This window comes from Capricornis sumatraensis, chromosome 1 (assembly GCF_032405125.1).
Source record: "Capricornis sumatraensis isolate serow.1 chromosome 1, serow.2, whole genome shotgun sequence".
Lineage (NCBI taxonomy): Eukaryota > Metazoa > Chordata > Mammalia > Artiodactyla > Bovidae > Capricornis > Capricornis sumatraensis.
In genome coordinates this window covers 164,850,549-164,866,553 of record NC_091069.1, presented here as the reverse complement: position 1 = coordinate 164,866,553, position 16,005 = coordinate 164,850,549, and positions in this window count along the sequence as shown.

The window sequence follows — 16,005 nt, the reverse complement described above, 5'->3', positions numbered from 1 at the left end:
AATAATGATATTTTTTGTTGCTTTGAATTTGAAAACATAAAAGATATTGATTGTAGCCTTTTTTTGGTCAGCATTGTTTTTAATAGCAAACCAAGTGAAACAAAATCCATAAATAAAATAGGAAAAAGGAAATAAAAAAGGAAGAAGGATCAGTTCAGTCGCTCAGTCGTGTCCGACTCTTTGCAACCCCATGAATCGCAGCACGCCAGGCCTCCCTGTCCATCACCATCTCCCGGAGTTCACTCAGACTCACGTCCATCGAGTCCGTCATGCCATCCAGCCATCTCATCCTCTTTCGTCCCCTTTTCCTCCTGCCCCCAATCCCTCCCAGCATCAGTCTTTTCCAGTGAGTCAACTCTTCTCATGAGGTGTCCAAAGTACTGGAGCTTCAGCTTTAGCATCATTCCTTCCAAAGAAATCCCAGGGTTGATCTCCTTCAGAATGGACTGGTTGGATCTCCTTGCAGTCCAGGGGACCCTCAAGAGTCTTCTCCAACACCACAGTTCAAAAGCATCAATTCTTTGGCGTTCAGCTTTCTTCACAGTCCAACTCTCACATCCATACATGACCACAGGAAAAACCATAGCCTTGACTAGGCGGATCTTAGTCAGCAAAGTAATGTCTCTGCTTTTGAATATGCTATCTAGGTTGGTCATAAGTTTTCTTCCAAGGAGTAAGCGTCTTTTAATTTCATGGCTGCAGTCACCATCTGCAGTGATTTCAGAGCCCCCCAAAATAAAGTCTGATACTGTTTCTACTGTTTCTGCATCTATTTCCCATGAAGTGATGGGACCAGATGCCATGGTCTTCGTTTTCTGAATGTTGAGCTTTAAGCCAACTTTTTCACTCTCCTCTTTCACTTTCATCAAGAGGCTTTTTAGTTCCTCTTCACTTTCTGTCATAAGGGTGGTGTCATCTGCATATCTGAGGTTATTGATATTTCTCCCAGCAATCTTGATTCCAGCTTGTGTTTCTTCCAGTCCAGTGTTTCTCATGATGTACTCTGCATAGAAGTTAAATAAGCAGGGTGACAATATGAACTGAACAGCTAAATAAATGATGGCTCATCCATGCTACACAATGCTATGCAGGTATTAAAAAGAGTAAGTTAAAAAGATGTCCATAGTGTATTTCTAAATTAAAATAAAGCATATTTCAGATTGACATAGAACATGATTAAATTTTTATAAAAAATTTTTGTGCATATGATAAGATATATATGTAAATGTACACCTATAGAAAGATCAAGAAAATTGATATCAAATTGATTACCCGTTGGTAGAGGGTAGAATGAATAGGTTGTACTGGGGACTTTAATTTTCTTCCTTGGAAAAAGGGATGTGGTTAGAGGTAATTTTTTTGTCTTTTTGTTTTTCAGTATAGCAAAGAGTCAGACCTGACTGAGTGACTAACACCTGAGTTGGATAGCATTTTTAAAAATTATTTAAAATTTAACTGAAACTGTATAAACTATTTAGGAATTAGTAACTTGAAAATACTACATATCAAAATTTACAAGCTATGGACAAAGTTGTACCTTGAGGAGATAGTATAAATAAATGCATTTATTAGAAAGATAAAAATTAATTCATAATGTATACATGTGGCAAAACTTAAAATTGCATATGAAGATATCCCATGTATCCTGTCTCCCATTTCCCCTGTGCAGTCCTTCCAGAGGAATTCTGTGCCTCATTGACTAGCTGTGCGTTATTTACATGTTCTTCTCTCCATCCCAAAGGATATATACAAGTTTATTTGTAAAATACATACATACATACATTAATTAATTAATTTGCTAGGACTGCCACAACAAAATACATAGGCTGAAGGGATTAAAAAAGAAAAATTAATTTCCTTAAAAGTTCCTGAGGCTCAAAGTCCAGAATCAAGGTATCAGCCGGTTTACCTTTTTCTGAAGCCTCTTCTTGGCTTGGAGATGGTTGCTTTCCCACTGTGTCCTCGCATGGCCAACTCTCCGTCTGTGTGGCCTGCGTTCTAAATTCCTTGTCTTGTGAGGACACCAGTCATCTGGGGTGAGGGTCTATCCTAACGACCCCATTTTCACTCAACTGCCTCTTTCAAGGTCCTGTTTTCAAATGCAGTCACATTCTGGAGTATTGGCCCTTAGGACTTCAGCATGTGAATCTGGGGGAGATACGATACAGCACATACAAACACATAAATTCATACATTTGACTATCGGTACATATAACTGCCTTGTACAGGTGGAGCTATTAGGTTGAACCACCTGAAACTGCAGTTTCTAGAGGCAGAAAGTACAAAATATGGGCAATTTCAGGTGGTTCTATATGATCCTGTGACATTTAATCAGTCTTCTTTTGATGAGCCTGTCCTTGTCTTTTGCTACTTGAATATCCTTGAATAAGTATCTGCTGGCACATACATGAATATACTTGTAGGTAAATTTCTAGGAGATGTTGTATTAAAAGAGTTATGTGTTTCTGTGAACCAGATGTGGGTCCATATTATGTCAGGAGGGAGTTGGTCTGGGCACTGAGCCACAGCCCTTCCTGACAGGACAAGGGCACCTCAGCGAAAGAGATGGGAGCTGTAAGGACAGAGACAGAAGTTGGGGGTGAGCAGAGTGCAAGAGATTGTGTGCTGTGAGGCACTACTCACAATAACGGAACTGTACTGATGTATTCCCAGTGGATTGTTTTGTAACTAGAAATGACTAGACGATTTTTATTATGTAGTTGTGACCAGTAGAGTCATGGCATTTGCCCTAATTTTTATCCAAGGAGTAGGATCACCCACCAGAGGAGATTTGAAGTGGGACTGGGAAGGTATTTTATACTGCTTGCATTTTATGTGTCCTTCTCGTTTAGTTTAACAGTTACTAATATGTGCATAAGTATTTGCTTAGAGATGGGTCACAAAGAGTCGGACATGAATGAGCAACTTTCACTCACTCACATAGGAAAAATATTTGGAATTGATATTACCAGATTGTTAAAAGTATAAGGGCATTGGTACTTTATATACATACATCTATGCTGTTTAAAATTTTACAAAGAGCAAGAATTATTTTTTGCAACTGAATTAAAAAAAAAAATCCTGAAAGCATGAAGTTCTCTGAATTTAATTATGATACAGTTTCTGAGCCAGAAGTTTTTGTAGTTTGTATGGATAAGAGCAAGGAAATGGTCTAAAAAATGCCAAACTCTTTACAGTAGGTATTCCTGAAGAGTGCAATTGTAGAGCTAAGTAACTTTTTCATTTAACTTTATATATTTCTAGACGCTTCAAAAATGATTTTGAAAATAATACTGTATTGAATATTTGGAGACTGCTAAGAGAGGAGAGGGTGTTTGCTATGACCAGTGCATTTTCTTGGCAAGACTCTATTAGTCTTTGCCCTGATTCATTCCGTATTCCAAGGCCAAATTTGCCTGTTGCTCCAGGTGTTTCTTGACTTCCTACTTTTGCATTCCAGTCCCCTATAATGAAAAGGACATCTTTTTTTGGTTCCTTTTTTAGTTCTAAAAGGTCTTGTAGGTCTTCATAGAACCGTTCAACTTCAGCTTCTTCAGTGTTACTGGTTGAACTGCACTGGGAAAGGTCAGTTTTCATTCCAATCCCAAAGAAAGGCAATGCCAAAGAATGCTCAAACTACCGCACAATTGCACTCATCTCACACGTTAGTAAAGTAATGCTCAAAATTCTCCAAGCCAGGCTTCAGCAATATGTGAACCGTGAACTTCCAGATGTTCAAGCTGGTTTTAGAAAAGGCAGAGGAACCAGAGATCAAATTGCCAACATCCACTGGATCATGGAAAAAGCAAGAGAGTTCCAGAAAAACATCTATTTCTGCTTTATTGACTATGCCAAAGCCTTTGACTGTGTGGATCACAATAAACTGTGGAAGATTCTGAAAGAGATGGGGATACCAGACCACCTGACCTGCCTCTTGAGAAACCTGTATGCAGGTCAGGAAGCAACAGTTAGAACTGGACATGGAACAATAGACTGGTTCCAAATAGGAAAAGGAGTAGGTCAAGGCTGTATATTGTCACCCTGCTTATTTAACTTATATGCAGAGTACATCATGAGAAACGCTGGGCTGGAAGAAACACGCTGGAATCAAGATTGCCAGGAGAAATACCAGTAACCTCAGATATGCAGATGACACCACCCTTATGGCAGAAAGTGAAGAGGAACTAAAAAGCCTCTTGATGAAAGTGAAAGAGGAGAGTGAAAAAGTTGGCTTAAAGCTCAACATTCAGAAAATGAAGATCATGGCATCTGGTCCCATCACTTCATGGGAGATAGATGTGGAAACAGTAGAAACAGTATCAGACTTTATTTTGGGGGGCTCTGAAATCACTGCAGATGGTGACTGCAGCCATGAAATTAAAAGAGGCCTTCTCCTTGGAAGAAAAGTTATGACCAACCTAGACAGCATATTGAAAAGCAGAGACATCACTTTGCCAATAAAGGTCCGTCTAGTCAAGGCTATGGTTTTTCCTGTGGTCATGTATGGATGTGAGAGTTGGACTGTGAAGAAAGCTGAGCACCAAAGAATTGATGCTTTTGAACTGTGGTGTTGGAGAAGACTCTTGAGAGTCCCTTGGACTGCAAGGAAATCCAGCCAGTCAATTCTGAAGGAGATCAGCCCAGGGATTTCTTTGGAGGGAATGATGCTGAAGCCGAAACTCCAGTACTTTACCTCATGTGAAGAGTTGACTCATTGGAAAAGACTCTGATGCTGGGAGGGATTGGAGGCAGGAGGAGAAGGGGGCGACAGAGGACAAGATGCCTGGATGGCATGACGGACTCAATGGACGTGAGTCTGAGTGGACTCTGGGAGTTGGTGATGGACAGGGAGGCCTGGCGTGCTGGGATTCATGGGGTCGCAAAGAGTCGGACACAACTGAGCGACTGAACTGAACTGAAGAGAGTAGATGTTAAAAGTTCTCATCATAGGAAAAACATTTTGTGATTGTGTGTGGTGATGAATGTTAATTAGACTGGTAGTGAGCATCTTGTAATACAGACAAATGTCAAATCATTATGTTGTATACCTAAAATTAATGTTATATATCAATTATATCTCAATAAAGTATTTTTTATATAAACAGGTTACAAGTATAGCTTAAAGATAAAAAAAATAAAAACTATGCTGAGCAAATTACTATACCCTTGGTTTATTTCTTTTTCGTGAAGTATTGTTTCACTCAAGTGCACAGTGAAAGCAGGACTTCATTGTTTCATATTCGTTTATATGTCATAGCATCTCAAGGTTGGCATTTAGGAAACCTCCATGACTGATGGCTCACAGCATGATGTTGAGGAGGAAGGAGCCAACAGACATTGTTAAATTGTAATATTTCTTTAATGGCAAAGGAAATTGGAATTTCTGATAACACTTACACAAAGCAGAAGACAACACAGCACCTTCATAAACAGCTCCTCAAGTTCCCACCGAGATGGAAAGCAGCTGCTGCAACCACATGCATAGAAGAAGGATTCTTTTGCACATGAAAAGCACCTCTGTGCTATTTTTGTACTATTAATACAGATTTAAAGACTTAATGAGTTGAATCAGGTAGACCATGTAGGAATTTCTTAATCTAAAATGCTGGACATGATAAATACAAATAATAGCTCATCTCGCAAAATATAGAGGGCAGAGATGCCTCAAAGCATGAATAAGATTATAGAGTACATACATCCAAGATATGAAACATAAATGCTGTAACCATAGTTTTGAACGACATGGAAAAATGCCCACCTTAAGTGAAAAACAGAACAGAACATTGCCCATGGCCTAACATTTTAATGGCCGTGACCCAAACCAGGGTTTACGCTTAATTGTGTTGTGATTCCATGGGTCATATTCAGTAGTGTGAGTCATTTTGATTGGAGAGGACTATGGATTTATTATAGATCTCATATAAAGAAATGGAACATATTTTACAACTGCATACCCACTCATCAAAACATTTTAAGTAATTGTAAAATATTTAGGAATGCATTCCATGGTAGCAGAACAGAAGTAAACACAGAAATTGAAAAGATTTTTCTCAACTCATGGACAAATAATGTTCATGCAGTGTGCCATAAACTATTTTCAATTAAGACACTTTAATTCCAGTTTGAAATTTTTGTGGTTAGAATTAGGTTTTTCTCTTCATCGTATCTAAAGACACAATTTAAATTAACTTTTACCACTAATTTGCTTCTCAGTGGGATGAAAACACAACTTGCCACTGAACAGTTAAACTGAGTTTTCTCTTAAATGCTGGTACTTGCTTTTGGTGGTTTCCCATTTTTCCCATATTAGGGAAATTGGGGATGACTGGTAACTAAGTAGAATTTGAAGTTACCTGCTGAAAGAAAGCAGGTGTACAAACTGTCGAAAAGGATGAGTGGTAGAGAATTTCAGATTACCCAAAGAGGCTTCTATTAACTGTTTCTTTTTATTTTTAATTTTAAGATCTGATTGAGATATAACTGACATACCATGAAGTTTACCATTTAAAATGTAATTTAGTGGTTTTTAGTATATTTATGGAGTTGTACAGCCATCACCATAGTCTAATTTTAGAATATTTTATCATCCCCCAAAATCCGACCCCTTCTCTCCCTCCCACTCCACCATTAGCAGTCATTCTCCATCCTCTTTAGCCCCTGGCAACCACGAACATACTTTCTTTCTCTATGGATTTGCCTGTTATGGAGATTTCCTATAAATGGAAGATATGAAGGTCACAATATGTGACCTTTTGTGTCAGACTTCTTTCACTTATTATAATGTTTATAGTATAAAGGATCACCCATGTTGTAGCATGTATCAGTACTTCATGCCCTTTTATTGTCAAATAATATTCCACTGTGTAGATATATCACATTTTATTTATTTGTCATTTGGACATTTCTCTTGTTCCAACACTTTAGCTGTTAAGAACATCGCTGCTACAAACATGTACACGTTTTTGTGTGAACATGTGTTTTCAGCTCTCTTTGCTATATATCTAGGTGGAATCACTGGGTTATAGGCAACTCTGTGTTAACTGTTTGAGGAACTGCCATACTGTTTTCCAAAGTGACTACACCATTTTACATTCATACCAGCAAAATATGAGATAACTGCATACTTCTGAATGTATGCATTTTTTCCAGCTTTATTCAAGTATGATTGACAGATTAAAGTTATTTGTATTTAAGGTGTACACCAAATACCAGCCAAGTAAATTCCAACCACCAGCCAAATAAGTAAATAAATATTTAAACAAATGGGCTTCCTTCATAGCTCAGTTGGAAGAGAATCTGCCTGCAATGCAGGAGACCCGGGTTCAATCCCTGGGTCTGGAAGATTCCCTGGAGAAGGAAATGGCAATCCACTTCAGTATTCTTGCTTGGTAAATCCCGTGGACAGAGGAGCCTGGTGGGCTGCAGTCCATGGGGTCGCAAGAGTCGGACACGACTTAGTGACTAAACCACCACCACCAAGGTGTGCAACATAATGCTTTGATATTTGTATACATTGTGAAACAACTATCACAGTCAAGGTAATTAACACATCTATCACCTCACAATTACTTTTTTGTGATGAGAACGATTAAGATTTTCTCTATTAGCAAACTTCAAATATATGATACTTTATATTAACTACAGTCACTGTGCTGTACATTACATCTTCAGAACTTTTCATCTAGTAACTGAATGTTTGTACCTTTTTGCCATTTCCCCCTGGTAACAAGAGTTTTACCCTCTCTTATTATGAGTTTGACTCTTTTAGTTCCCACCTAAAAGTGAGATCAGTATCAATAATCTCAGAAATATCAATAATCTCACATATGCCGATGACACCACCCTTATGGCAAAAAGCGAAGAAGAACTAAAGAGCCTCTTGATGAAAGTGAAAGAGGAGAGTGAAAATGTTAGCTTAAAGCTTAGCATTCAGAAAACAAAGATCATGGCATCCAGTCCCATCACTTCATGGCAAATACATGGAGAAACAGTGGAAACAGTGGCAGATTTTATTTCTTTGGGCTCCAAAATTATTGCAGATGGTGACTGCAGCCATGAAATTAAAAGACGCTTACTCCTTGGAAGAAAAGTTATGACCAACCTAGACAGCATATTAAAAAGCAGAGACGTTACTTTTGCCGACAAAGGTCTGTCTAGTCAAGGCTATGGTTTTTCCAGTAGTCGTGTATGGATGTGAGAGTTGGACTATAAAGAAAGGTGAGCACCAAAGAATTGATGCTTTCGAACTCTGGTGTTGGAGAAGACTCTTGAGAGTCCCTTGGACTGCAAGAAGAGCCAGCCAGTTCATCCTAGAGGAAATCAGTTCTGAATATTCATTGGAAGGACTGATGTTGAAGCTGAAACTCCAATACTTTGGCCACCTGATGTGAAGAGCTGACTCATTTGAAAAGACCCTGATGCTGGGAAAGATTGAAGGCGGGAAGAGAAGGGAACGACAGAGGATGAGATGGTTGGATGGCATCACCGACTCAATGGACATGAGTTTGAGTGGACTCCGGGAGTTGGTGATGGACAGGGAGGCCTGGCGTGCTGCAATTCATGGGGTTGCAAAGAGTCGGACATGACTGAGTGACTACACTGAGATCACACTGTGTTTGCCTGTGTCTGGCTTATTTCATTTAGCATGTTGGCTTTCAGACTGATCCATGTTGTTACAAGTATCAGGATTTCCAGTTTTTTTAAGGCCGAATAACATGTTTGTGTAGGGCTGGGGGGCTTTCCATATGTGTGTGTGTGTGTGTGTGTGTGTTGAGCTTTCCAGGTGGCACAGTGGTAAAGAACCTTCTGCCAATGCAGGAGATGCAAATGATGAGATTTAGATCCCTGTGTTGGGAAGATGACAAGATTTAGAACCCTGGGTTGGGAAGATACCCTGGAATAGATAATAGCAACCAACCCACTCCAGTATTCTTGCCTGGAAAATTCCTTGGACAGAGGAGCCTGGTGGGCTATAGTCTGAGGTGTCGCAGAGAGTCAGCCACGACCGAGCATGAGCATATGTATATCACATATGATATATGAAATCATACATTCATATAGTACAGTATTTTCTGTACCCATTCACCTGTCATTGGGCACGTAGGTTGTTTTCGTATCTTTGCTACTGTGAGTGATGTTGCAGCAAATTAGAGTACAGAGATTTCTTCGAGATAGTGACTTATTTCCTTTGGATATACATCGAGAAGTGTGATTGCTAGAACATATGGTAGTTCTATTTTTAATTTTTTGAGGAACCTCCCTGCTGTTTTCCATAATGGCTGTACCAATTTATGTTTTCACCAATGGTGTCCAAGGATTCCCTTTTCTTCACATCCTTGCCAAACCTTATCTTTTGACATTTGATAATAGCCATTCTAACAGGTGTGAAGTAAGATATCTTTATGGTTTTGATTTGCATGTTCCTGATGATTAATGATGTTGAGCATCTTTTCATATGCTTGTTGGTCATCTGTATGTCTTCTTTGGAATATATATTCTTCCTTGAATATAAATATATTTTTAAAAGAAACTTCAGAGGATTAAGTGGCAGTGACCTTGAAAGAGCCTTTTGAGATGCTGGTAATGTTCTATATATTGATCTAAGTGGTGGTTATATGGTTGTATCCTTGTATAAAAATACATGAGGGATTTGCTGGTGGTCTAGTGCTTAGGATTCTGGGCTTTTGCTGCTGTGGCCTGGGTTCAGTCCCCTGGTTGGGGAACTGAGATCCTGCAAGCCGTGCAGCACAGTCAAAAAAAAAAAAAAAAACAGAGAGAGAAAATAAATAATAGGTGATTAGAGTGAACTTAAATTAGTGACTTATTGTATGTAAGTTATATATCAATAAAAAGAAAAAAAAATCCTAACTGCATTGTCCTTTTTTCCATTTTACTGTAGACTAGGGGACTTCATTTTACTTCAGATCAGGGCTAGGCTAGTTTCTGTGGATTGCTCTTCAAGAACCACTGATTTTAAGATACAATCTGAACATATTCATTAGGCATAAAATATTCCTTTATAGTCTGGTCCAGGTTCCCTTTCTGCCCCCAACCCCCCACAGTAGAATTCTCAGATAAAACATTATAAAGCTCTGTGGTGAAAAAAATAAATGGTTGCCCCTGTGGGAGTAGGAGAAGGGATTGACAGGAAGAGTCATGAGAGAACTTTCTCTGATGATAATAATGTTCTGCGCCTAGATAGTGGTTGTGTCACACAGGTATATGCATTTGTCAAAACTCACTGATTATTTTACTGAAATGTGTGCATTTTACTAATATGTAAGCTTTTTTGTTCATGGGGAAAAAGTTACCTCATGGGGAAAAAAGATGATTTGGGGACTTCCCTGGTGGCCCAATGGTTAGAACTTCACCTTCCAGTCCAGGGAGTGCAGGTTCAAGTCCTAATCAGTGAGTTAAGATCCCACAAGCGTCACAGCCAAAAAACCAGAATATGCACAACAGAAGCAGTGTTGCAACAAATTCAGTAAAGATTTTACAAATGGTCCACATCAAAAAAAGAAAAAAGATGTGATTTTTGATGCAGGGGATCTGAAGGCCACACTTTGAGAACCATGTGGATCACAATAAACTGTGGAAAATTCTGAAAGAGAGGGGAATACCAGACCACCTGACCTGCCTCTTGAGAAACCTATATGCAGGTCAGGAAGCAACAGTTAGAACTGGACATGGAACAACAGACTGATTCCAAATAGGAAAAGGAGTAGGTCAAGGCTGTATATTGTCACCCTGCTTATTTAACTTATATGCAGAGTACATCATGAGAAACGCTAGGCTGCAAGAAGCACAAGCTGGAATCAAGATTGCCAGGAGAAATATCAATCACCTCAGATATGCAGATGACACCACCCTTATGGCAGAAAGTGAAGAGGAACTCAAAAGCCTCTTGATGAAAGTGAAAGTGGAGAGTGAAAAAGTTGGCTTAAAGCTCAACATTCAGAAAACAAAGATCATGGCATCTGGTACCATCACTTCATGGGAAATAGATGGGGAAACAGTGTCAGACTTAATTTTTTTTTGTCTCTGAAATCACTGCAGATGGTGACTGCAGCCATGAAATTAAAAGACGCTTACTCTTTGGAAGAAAAGTTATGACCAACCTAGATAGCATATTGAAAACCAGAGACATTATTTTGCTGACTAAGGTCTGTCTAGTCAAGGCTATGGTTTTTCCAGTGGTCATGTATGGATGTGAGAGTTGGACTGTGAAGAAAGCTGAGCGCCGAAGAGTTGATGCTTTTGAACTGTGGTGGTGGAGAAGACTCTTGAGAGTCGCTTGGACTGCAAGGAGATACAACCAGTCCATTGTGAAGGAGATCAGCCCTGGGATTTCTTTGGAAGGAATGATGCTAAAGCCGAAACTCCAGTACTTTGGCCACCTCATGAGAAGAGTTGACTCATTGGGAAAGACTCTGATGCTGGGAGCAATTGGGAGCAGGAGAAGGGGACGACAGAGGATGAGATGGCTGGATGGCATCACTGACTCGATGAACATGAGTCTGAGTGAACTCCAGGAGTTGGTGATGGACAGGGAGGCCTGGCATGCTGCGATTCATGGGGCCGCAAAGAGTCGGACACGACTGAGTGACTGAACTGAACTGAACTGAACTAAAGTTTCACTAATTTCAGAAATAACTTTCTTACCATGAAAAATAATAATCCATAGATTACTAATGTAACATTTTGACAGTTTTCTTTAAAAATTCATGATACTTTAAATATTTTAAAGGGTGTATTTGTATTTGGTTATATAAATATTGTATTAAAAATGCTGTTTCCTTATTAGTAGAGTAATAAGTGGACAAGGATTCACGACAATATTATGCAGTTCTTTGTTCCAGTAAAGAACTTTTTCTTTTTCAGTGTCAGGAATGCAACTTTAATATCAGGAGATACTGGACATGGAAGTAATTTTGCATTGAATTAGGTTAACTGAATTGGTTAAAATGTGCTTTGAGATGGATATTTATAGTGACATTTGGTAAACCGGGTGACTTTGATTTGAGGTTGTATTCCTCTTTGAGTAAACTGCTGGCTTTCACCCTAGTGCAATATATTGATTGTATCTACTTATGTGATAGGGCTCTATTGTCATTTGCTTTAAGATTCTTGATGTTTAAAAAAAAGTAACACTTTTACTTCATGTATCTTAATTGTAACATGAATCTGAAAAGTTTAAAAAAAAGGAAAAAGGACATCTGGAGGGGAACAACTGGAACAGTGATATTAATCACCAAATGCCGACTCATGTGGGTATGAGGCAAATCTGACCTTACTGGTTTATATCTGGTCAACTCTCATACCACATCCCAAACAATCTCTCCTGCAGTAAAGTATTGGTCAGCTCCCTGAATTTCACCAAAATAACTGCCTGTGCTTTCAAGTTGTCCTGATAAGAACCACCTGGGGGCACTCATTAAATTTCAGGCTACTACCTTGGAGATCGGAATTCCTTCTTTTGAGACAGATTTAGTGCATCTGGGATGAGCTGAGAATCTATATTTTTAAACTGTTACCTTCAGATTAATAGGAATGTTTAGGAAATACTGACCCACTCCAGTGTTCTTGCCTGGAGAATCCCAGGGATGGGAGCCTCGTGGGCTGCCGTCTCTGGGGTCGCACAGTCGGACACGACTGAAGCAACTTAGCAGCAGCAGCAGCAGCCCTAAAAAAGAGTTTCTTTTGTACAAAAAAAAAGAAGACGAAGAAAACAAAAAGAAAAATCACAAAGAGATCTTTTTGGAAATACAGATTCCTGGGCCCTCCTTCAGTTCAGTTCAGTCACTCAGTCGTATCCGACTCTTTGCAGCCTCGTGGACTGCAGCACGCCAGGCCTCCCTGTCCATCACCAACTCCAGGAGTTTACTCAAACTCATGTCCATTGAGTTGGTGATACCATCCAGCCATCTACTCCTCTGTTGTCCTCTTCTCCTCCTGCCTTCAATCTTTCCCAGCACCAGGGTCTTTTCAAATGAGTCAGTTCTTTGCATCAGGTGGCCAAAGTATTGGAGTTTCAGCTTCAGCATCAGTCCTTCCAGTGAATATTCAGAACTGATTTCCTTTAGGATGTACTGGTTGGCTCTCCTTGCAGTTCAAGGGACTCTCAAGAGTCTTCTCCCAACACCACAGTTCAAAAGCACCAATTCTGTGGCCCTCCTTAGCACTTCTCATTTGTCTGGGATGAAGCCCCCTCTTTTTTTGGTCAGGGGGAGGGCATGCTGCAGGGTTTGTGGGATCTTAGTTCCTTGAGCAGGGATTGAACCTGGGCCCACGACAAGGAAAGTCCTACCTGCTGGACCATCAGGGAATTCTCCCCATGTTGACATTTTTTAAGAGCACATACAATGTGCAGATATGAGAGCTGTCTTCCTGATGCCTTTCGTGGAAGGTCCTTGAATAAGCCTTCAGTCACTCTCACAAGAGAGAATGCGGAAGTAGGAGATTGAAGGAAAGATAATTTTAGAATTGAGGACAATTAGTGTAAAAGCTAGGCTGAAGGCAAGTGACAGTGAGCCATCATAAGAAAGGAGAGACTCACCTCCTGGAGATGGTCCAATGGCTGCTGTGCTACCATTTTTATGGGGGTGGAGCATGCATAACCCACTGGGAAGTGACTTTTGAAAGCAACTAGGTTCGTTAACTTTTAAGAGGTACGGAGAATTCAGGATCACCCTGTAAGCCACGGAAAATCTGCCTGCCTGGCCTAGGTTGCTAGTCCTTGTTTTATTTCATGCTGCTAATGGAAACCTATAAACATTCACTGATTTTTCTCTTGTGTAGTAAGAAGAAAACATAACTTATAGACCATCTTCTGGCAGAAGATGATAGATTTGGATCAGAAACGGGAGGCGTTGGAAGCCAGGAATCAAAAGTGAAGAGATTCTGCAAGCCCTTGGGTGAGAAAGGTGACAGGGATTGATTTATTTACTCACATGTCCCACATTATGTAATGTGAACCTGCTTTTAGGCTGATCTGGACTTCATAAATGTTAGGGAGAAAATGGAATAAATAAGCTGCCAGAAATAGATCTAGAGCACACGCTTCTCAGGCTGATTCAGTCAGAACTTTCTGTCAGCACCTTGTCTGCACCTACTTCTACTTCTTTCCCAGGACTCTTCCCCCACTTTCTAGAGCTAAAGCCTTAACCCAAAATGCATCATCTGTATCCATGGCTGTTGTTGTTCCGTCACTGAGTCATGTCTGATTCTGTGACCCCATGGACTGCAGCAAGCCAGGCTTCCCTGTCCTTCACTGTCTTCTGGAGTTTGCTCAAACTCATGTCCATCGACTCCGTGATGCTGTCTGAACATCTCATCCTCTGTTGCCCCCTTCTCCTCTTGCCCTCACCCTTTCCCAGCATCAGGGCCTTTTCCAGTGAGTCAGCTTTTCACATCACGTGGCCAAAGTATTCGAGCTTCAGCATCAGTCCTTTCAATGAACATTCAGGGTTGATTTCCTTTAGGCTTGACTGGTTTGATCCCCTTGCTGTCTGAGACTCTCAAGAATCTTCTCCAGGACACAATTTGAAAGCATCAGTTATTTGACTTTCAGTCTTCTTTATGGTCCAACTCTCACATCTGTACATGACTACTGGAAAAACCATAGCTTTGATTAAACAGACTTTTCTCAGCAAAGTGATATCTCTTCTTTTAAATACACTGTTTAGGTTTGTCATAGCTTTTCTTCCAAGGAGCAAGCATCTTTTAATTTCAAGGTTGCAGTCACCATCTGCAGTGATTTTGGAGCCCAAGGAGATAAAGACTGCCACTGTTTCCACTTTTCCCCATGTATTGGCCATGAAATGATGGGACTAGATGCCATGATCTTAGTTTTCTGAATGTTGAGTTTTAAGCCAGCTTTTTCACTCTCCTCTTTTACCGCCATTAAGAGGTTCTTTAGGTCCTCTTTGCTTTCTGCGATTAGAGTCATATCATCTGCATATCTGAGGTTATTGATATTTCTCCCAGCAGTCTTAATTCTCGCTTGTGATTCATTAGCCTGGCATTTTGCATGATGTCATCTGCATAGAAGTTAAATAAGCAAGGTGACAATATACAGCCTTGTTGTACTGTTTTCCCAGTTTGAACCAGTTGTTCCGTATAAGGTTCTAACTGTTGCTTCTTGGTTCATATATAACTTACTCAGGAGACAGGTAAAGTGGTCTGGCATTCCCATCTCTTTAAGAATTATTCAGCAGTTTGTTGTGATCCACACAGTCAAGGGCTTTTGCATAGTCAATGAAACAGAAGTAGATGTTTTTCTGGAATTCTCTTGCTTTTTCTATGATTCATCTGATGTTAGCAATTTGATCTCTGGTTCCCCTGCCTTTTCTAAATTCAGCTTGTACATCTGGAAGTTCTTGGTTCATGCACTGCTGAAGCCTAACTTGAAGTATATTGAGCATTACCTTGCTAGCATGTGAGATGAGCACAGTTGTACAGTAGTTTGAACATTGTTTGGCATTGCCCTTTTTTGGGATTGGGATGAAAGCTGAACCTTTTCCAGTTCTGTGGCCATTGCTGAGTTTTCCAAATTTGCTGGCATATTGAGTGCAATACTTTAACAACATCATCTTTTAGGATTTGAAATAGCTCAGCTGGAATTCTATCACCTCCACTAGCTTCATTCATAGTAATGCTTCCTAAGGCCCACTTGACTTGACTCCAGGATGTCTGGCTGTAGGTGAGTGACCACATCATTGTGGTTATCCAGGTCATTTATATCCGTGGCTAACATTGATTAAATCCTTACTACAACTAGGCATCATGCTGTTGTCCTTTCCTTGCATTATTTCATCTTCTTTTTCTTGAAACAACCCAGTGATCTAGATACTGTGATTATGATCCACTTTCTAGATGAAATGTCTGAGTTTCCAAGAGGTTACACAACTTGCCCAGGACCTCCCAACTAGGAAATGGCAGAACCAGATTTTAAACTCACACTGACTCCAGTTCCTTACTTTCTGCCTTCAGAGAGAAAATGGGAAA